This window comes from Pipistrellus hanaki (assembly GCF_964339955.1).
Source record: "Pipistrellus hanaki genome assembly, chromosome: 15".
Classification (NCBI taxonomy): Eukaryota; Metazoa; Chordata; class Mammalia; order Chiroptera; family Vespertilionidae; genus Pipistrellus; species Pipistrellus hanaki.
In genome coordinates this window covers 45,015,115-45,022,733 of record NC_140517.1, presented here as the reverse complement: position 1 = coordinate 45,022,733, position 7,619 = coordinate 45,015,115, and positions in this window count along the sequence as shown.

Here is a 7,619-nt window from a genome sequence, read left to right as displayed (position 1 = left end):
TCCCCAAACCCGCGCCCGGCCTCTGGCGCCCCCTGGCGGGCAGCGGGAGGCGCCTTCACGAGGTGTTTTCATTCCCGTTCAAGTTCAAGTTCAAGTTCAGGTTCAAACTCTACCTCCCCCCGCGGGCTCCGGGCCGCACCCTGATCTCAGCCCAACTTTCAGAAACGTATATTTTTACTGATTGCGGAGAGGAAGGGAGAGGGAGAGAGGAACATCAGTGATCGGGGAGGATCCTGGGGGCTGCCTCCTGCCGCCCCCCACGGGAGGGAGGCCTCCTGGTTCACACTGAACCGCTGAGCCACACCGGCCGGGCCTGCGCCTTCCCAGCTCGGAATGAAAAGAACAGTCACAGCAGCAGCAGCAGCAGCGGCCGCAATAACGGCGATTAAAAGGTTTGAGCAGACCTGACCGGTGTGGCTCAGTGGATAGAGCGTCGGCCTGCGGACTGAAAGGTCCCGGGTTCGATTCCGGTCAAAGGGCACGTACATTGGTTGTAGCCACATCCCCGGCAGCAGATCGATGTCTCTCTCTCATCGGTGTTTCTAGTTCTTTATCCTTCTCCCTTCCTCTCCGTAAAAAATCAATAAAAATATATATATATTTCGGGTCTAGTATATATATATATATATATATATATATATATATATATATATATTTTTTTTTTTTTTTTTAAAGGTTTAATTGGCCCGAACCGGTTTGGCTCAGTGGATAAAGCGTCGGCCTGCAGATTGAAGGGTCCCGGGTTCGATTCCGGTCAAGGGCATGTACCTTGGTTGTGGGCACATCCCCGGTAGGGGTTGTGCAGGAGGCGGCTGATCGATGGTTCTCTCTCGTCGATGTTTCTAACTCTCTATCTCTATCCCTTCCTCTCTGTAAAAAAAAAAAATCAATAAAAAAATATATTTTAATATATTTTATTGATTTTTAACAGAGAGAAAGGGAGAGGGATAGAGAGCTAGAAACGTCAATGAGAGAGAAACATTGTCTAGCTGCCTCTTGCACAACCGCTACCGGGGATGTGCCCACAACCAAGGTACATGCCCTTGACCGGAATTGAACCCGAGACCTTTCAGTCCGCAGACCGACTGTCTATCCACTGAGCCACACCGGTTTCGGCGAATCCTTCGCGTTTACAATGTGTTTCCTATGGGCAAGCACCGCTCTAAGCCCTCTGACTTCTCGGCACATCCCTGAGACGCAGGGATGGTTATCCCCATTTTACAGGCGAGGCGACTGAGTCCGGGAGAAGTGGGTTCAGAACACCCAGAGGGACGGTTCAGGCTGAGCCGTGCCTGGTCCGAGGCAGGTGCTGAGGAAACATGGCTCTCCTGATGCAGGCCCCCAGCTCCGCTCCCCACCCCCAGGGGGGGCTCAGGCCTGCCTCCCAGAGCCCAGCTCCCCCTCTGTCTTCCTCCACAGGACCTCGTCCCTGTGCTGAAGGCACCTCCTCCAGGTGCCCCGCCTGGGCCTGCCTTCCCCACCCCTCCCCGTCCCCACCTTCTGCTCTCTTTTTTTTTTTAAAAAAAATATTTTATTGATTTTCTTATAGAGTGGAAGGGAAAGGGATAGAGAGCTAGAAACATCGATGAGAGAGAAACATCGACCAGCTGCCTCTTGCACACCCCCTACCGGGGATGTGCCCACAGCCAAGGTACATGCCCTTGACCGGAATCCAACCTGGGACCTTTCAGTCCACAGGCCGACGCTCTACCACGGAGCCAAACCGGCTTTAGCCTTCTGGTCCTTCTTAGCTCTTATCAACGTGGGCCAGAATATGTCTGCTACTTATTTTACTTCTCTTCTATTTTTTTTTATAAATATATTTTATTGATTTTTTACAGAGAGAAAGGGAGAGGGACAGAGATTTAGAAACATCAATGAGAGAGAATCATTGATCAGCTGCCTCTTGCACACCCCACACTGGGGATGTGCCCACAACCAAGGTACATGCCCCTGACCGGAATCAAACCCGGGACCCTTCAGACCCTCTATCCACTGAGCCGCACCGGTTTCGGCACTTCTCTTTTATTTTAAAAATATATTTATATTTTATTGATTTTTACAGAGAAAAGGGGAAAGGGATAGAGTTAGGAACATCGATGAGAAACATCCATCAGCTGCCTCCTGCAACGCCCCCTACTGGGGATCAAGCCCGCAACCAAGGTACATGCCCTTGACTGGAATCGAACCCGAAACCCTCCTGCAGTCCGCTGAGCCAAACCGGTTAGGGCTTACTTCTTTTCTAAAATGGGTTTTTATTTTTAATGTTAATTGTTGTTGTTAATCCTCCGTTGATTTTTTAGAGAGTGGAAGGGAGAGGGAGAGACACACAGAGAGAAACATCGATTGGTTGCCTTTTGCACATGCCCAGACCAGGGCCAGGGATCAAGCCTGCAACTAAGGTACCTGACCCTTTGACCAGACCCTTCAGACCGAAGGCTAACGCTCTACCCACTGAACCACACCGGCTAGGGCTCTGTTACTTATTTTTAATCGCCCCGAGGGCAGGGACTTGGGTGTGTTGTGTTCACTCTTGTTGCCCCAGCGCCTAGAATGGTGCCTGGCACACAGCAGGCTCTTGGGAAATACCTTATTGGCTGGATGCAGCGATGGCCATATATGTAAATAAGTGGAACTCAGCAGTAACTAACAATATTACCACCAAGAGGCAGGCCCTATTCCTTTCTCTTAGTTTTATTATTCACTAGAGGTCCGGTGCACAAAATTCGTGCATGGGGGGGTCCCCTCAGCCCAGCCTGTACCCTCTCCAATCTGGGACCCCTCGGGGGATGTCTGACTGCGGGCTTAGGGGATCGGCCTAAACTGGCAGTCAGACATCCCTCTCACAACCTTGGACCACTAGCTCCTAATCCAGGGGTCCTCAAACTTTTTAAAGTGGGGGCCAGATCACGGTCCCTCAGAGAGCTGGAGGGCCGGACTATATGAACTACTAATTCCTACTGTAACACCTCGGCTGCGCTCACTGCCCAAAAAACCTGGCGGGCCGGATCAGACTCCTCTGCGGGCCGCATGTGGCCCGCGGGCCGTAGTTTGAAGACCCCTGTCCTAATCACTCACCTGCCTGTCTGGTCACTCTTAACTACCCCCGCCCCCCCGCTGGCCTGGTCGCCCCTAACTGCCCCCTCCGTGCTGGTCCGGGTGCCTTAATGCCCCCTGCCTCCCCTGCCAGCCTGGTCGCCCCATACAGCCTGCTGTTCAGACCTTTGGTCATCCCTCACTAACCCCCCTGCTGGCCTGATTGTAGGCAGCCATCTTGTGAGGGCGTGAGGTTTAATTTGCATATCACCTCTTTATTACATAGGATTTTTAGAGGGAGGGAGGGAGGGAGGAAGGGAGGGAGAGAGAGAGAGGAACATCGATTTGTTGCTCCACTTATTTGTGCATTCATTGGTGGTTGCTTCTTCTTCTTTTTTTTTTTTTAAATATATTTTATTGATTTTTTACAGAGAGAAAGGGAGAGAGATAGAGAGCCAGAAACGTCAATGAGAGAGAAACATCGACCAGCCACCTCCTGCACATACTGGGGATGTGCCTGCAGCCAACGTACATGCCCTTGACCGGAATCGAACCCGGGACCCTTCAGTCCGCAGACCGATGCTAAGTGGTTGCTTCTTGTATGTGCCCTGGCCAGGGATCGAACCCTTGGCATAGGGGATGGCGCTCTAAGCACCTGAGCTGGCCAGCCAGAGCCCAGGCCTATGCCGAAAGCTTGTCACGGGCCACCTCCTCTCCCCGGGAGGTGCGGTCCTGTTCTTACATTTATGACGTTATCGATCTGATTTCTCAGACGGGGAAGCTGAGGTTTTATCAGAAAGGGAGTCTCTCTGGTCCAAGGAGTCCAGCCAGGTTGCCGGGCGGCAGAGCTCTGCTTTCATTTCTCCCCGGAGGCTTCCCGGCCTCAGTTTCCCCCTCTGTCCTCAGGTGAAACCAGGAGGGTCCGTGAACTTGGCCTAGGAAGCAGCGACCTCTGGACCTGACGTTCGGTCTGAGCCACAGGCCAGCAGCCTCAGCCGCCCCGGACCACGGCCCCGGGGGAAGCCGGTTTCCAGCCCTCTGCCATGACTGTTTCCTCATCACCACCCAGCCCAGCTCGCTGTCTATTTATTTATTTTATTTTTAAATTAAAAATGCATTTTATTAATTTTTTTACAGAGAGGAAGGGAGAGGGATAGAGCTAGAAACATCGATGAGAGAGAAACATCCATCAGCTGCCTCTTGCACACACACACCCCACCGGGGATGTGCCTGCAACCAATTGCCCTTGACCGGAATCGAACCCGGGACCCTTCAGTCCATGGGCCGATGCTCTATCCGCTGAGCCAAACCGGTCAGGGCACTCTGCCTATTTAATGTGCAATTCAGAACAGCCCCGTCGGCGTGTCACAGGTCATGGATTTCTTAACAAACAGATAACTGTATTTCAGTGGAATCGCTTCTCTTGTGATCCCGTGGGTGTTATTTCAGGCATCTGAAGACATTATTCTAGCCCTGGCTGGTGTTGCTAAGTGGTTAGAGCATCTGCCTTTGCATCAAAGGGTTGAGGGTTCGATTCCTGGCATGTATCTGGGTTGCAGGCTCAATCCCGGGGCAAGGGTGGGAGGCAGCCAATTGATGTCTCTCTCACATCAAACTCTCTTTCTCCCTCTCTCCCTACCCCTCTTCCCTCCCTCCCACTCTCTCTAAAAATCAGTGGGAGCCCTGACCGGTTTGGCTCAGTGGTAGAGCGTCGAACTGCGGACTGAAGGGTCCCAGGTTCGATTCCGGTCAGGGGCGTGTACCTTGGTTGTGGGCACATCCCTAGGAGCAGGTGTGTAGGAGGCAGCTGATCGATGCTTCTCTCTCATCGATGTTTCTAACTCTCCTTTCCTCTCTGTAAAAAAAAAAAAAAAAAAAAAAAAAAATCAATATATATATATTTTTAAATGGAGCCTGGCTGGCGTGACTCAGTGGTTGAGCATTGACCTATGAACCAGGAGGTCACGGTTCGATTCCCGGTCATGGCACATGCCCAGTTGCAGGCTCAATTCCCAGTGTGGGGCATGCAGGAGGCAGCCGATGGATGATTCTCTCTCATCACTGATGTTTCTCTCCCTCTCCCTTCCTCTCTGAAATCAAAAAAAAAAAAAAAAAAAAAAAATTGCTGAGACCGGTTTGGCTCAATGAATAGAGCGTCGGCTTGGGGACTGAAGGGACATGCCTTCCGGTCAAGGGCATGTACCTTGGTTGCGGGCACATCCCCAGTAGGGGATGTGCAAGAGGCAGCTGATCGATGACTCTCTCTCATCGATGTTTCTAACTCTCTATCTCTCTCCCTTCCTCTCTGTACAAAATCAATAAAATATATTTTAAAATAAATAAATAAAATAAATAAATAAAATAAAAATAAAAAGTTTTTAAAAAAATGGGGAAAGCAGCCAGTGAGCCTTGGAGTTTCTCAGTGAACTGTGGGCTCTTTGGTCTTGGGCTCCAGTCCTGCTCGGGGCTCTGGTTACCTGGGGCCAGATGGGGGACAGTGGGGCCCCACAGACACCCACCAGGCTGCCCCCAGCATCTGGTCCCCACGGCTCACTCTAAGGAACGGCGATCAGTTTGGGGCCCCTCTCCCGGGGTGGGGGTGGGGGTCGAGGTGGGGGGGGTCTCTCTATTGCCCCCTCGCCCCCCCTCCCTGGTAGCTGGTTCCCAGAGGTGAAGCTGGTGGGCTCACAGCCAGGCAGCCCGGCATGTACCCGGCCTGCCCCTGACTGCATCCCTGGGCCTCAGTTTCCTCATCTGTGCAATGGGGTTATGGACTCCCACACACGAGGACAAAGTAAGATACAGGTGAAGGGCTTGGAGCCACGCGCACGGGGAGTGCTCCCCACATGTTAGTCGTGTTCCTCTGCTCGGGGTGCGCGCAGCTGGAGCCCGTGGAAATCACCGGCCAACTTTTTTGCGTGACCACGTGGGGTCTTCCCGGAGCATGAGGGCCCTGCCGCTCTCCTTCAGCGCTTTATTCTGCACGTAGGGGAAGTGGGTGTGCATCCCGGCAGGGCGGGGTCACCCCCCGCGGGCCCCATGGATCAGCTTCCCCGCCACAGACACCGCCAGGGGCTTGCAGAGAACTGCAGTCCAGCTGCAAACCTCAGCCACCTGCACTCCTTCCTGCAGGGACCCGGCCGGGCGGATGCCTCCCTCGCGTCTGTTCCCTATGCGGCCACCAGAGGGCGCCAGCTGCAAACCTCAGCCACCTGTACTGCAGGGACCCGGCCGGGCGGATGCCTCCCTCGCGCCTATTCCCCATGCGACCACCAGAGGACGCCGGGGACCCTGTCAGCTCCCAGCCCTCTGCTCAGAATTGTCCGGAGGCTCCCTCCTCGCTCAGGGGAGGGCAGAGTCCTTCCTGTACCCCAAGCTCTTACACCACAGGCCCCCCCTCTCGCCCCCCCCTCCCCCGTTGTTCTCTGACCTTGCCTCTCACCCCACGCCCCTGCCCCCGCCCCTCGCTGGCTGGTGTCCTAAGCACAAGCCCAGAGAGGCTGCCTCCTGCCTCGCGGAGGAAATAGGGGTAGGAGGGATGAGCCTCCCGGGGTGTGACTCGGAGTGCCGTTGGTCGTGGTAATGAATCAACAATATAGATTAGTAAACTGTCTCTCAATAGAAACACACGTACAACGAGGGGGCACTCCGATCATTTGGCAAAAATGCTGTGACCAGAGGCTTGAAGTATCCGTTACTTTCATGTTTCAGGAGACCGAGGAACATTAACATAAGTCAGGATCTCGGAGAAAACAAAATAAACGAATAAACGAAACAGGACAGACACAGATCCATGAACGTGGAGAACAAACTGGTGGTTACCAAAGGACAGGGGGTGGGGAGATGGGAATTGAAGAAAAAAGAAAAAAAAAAAAGAATCGAATCCTGCCCTAACAGATTTGGCTCAGTGGATAGAGCGGCCGCCTGCGGACTGAAGGGTCCCGGGTTCGATTCCGGTCAAGGGCACATGCCTGGGTTGCGGGTTTGACCCCCATAGGGAGCATGAGGAGACAGCTGTTCAATGTTCTGATCCCTCTTCCTATCTCTAAATATCAACAAAATATTCTTTAAAAAAACAAAAAACGAAGAACAAAAAAAAACTGCCTGGCCTAGCTTGCGTGGCTCAGGGGTTGAGCATCGACCTATGAAGCAGAAGGTCACGGTTCAATTCCCAGTCAGGCAGGGCATGCCCAGGTTGTGGGTTCGATCCCCAGTGTGGGCATGCAGGCGGCAGCCGATCAATGATTCTCTCTCATCGTTGATGTTTCCATCTCTCTCTCCCTTTCCATTCCTCTCTGAAATATATATATATTTTTTAAATTAAAAGAAACACACACCTGTTGGGTTGAGCTGTTCAGCCTTCCTCCTTCATTAAGTTTGTCCCCAACCTGCCCCCCCCTCTCCCTCCGGGCAGGATTCCTGGTTCATGCTGCACCCTGTGCCCAGGACAGGGCCTGGCACCCAGTGGGTGCTCAACAAACACATGCGGGATAAGCCGTCCCCTCCTCCACTCCCTACCCGGGTCTCACCCCAACCTCCAGTCTCCAACCCCAAAGACACAAAAGCAAAGGGCTGAGGGGGGC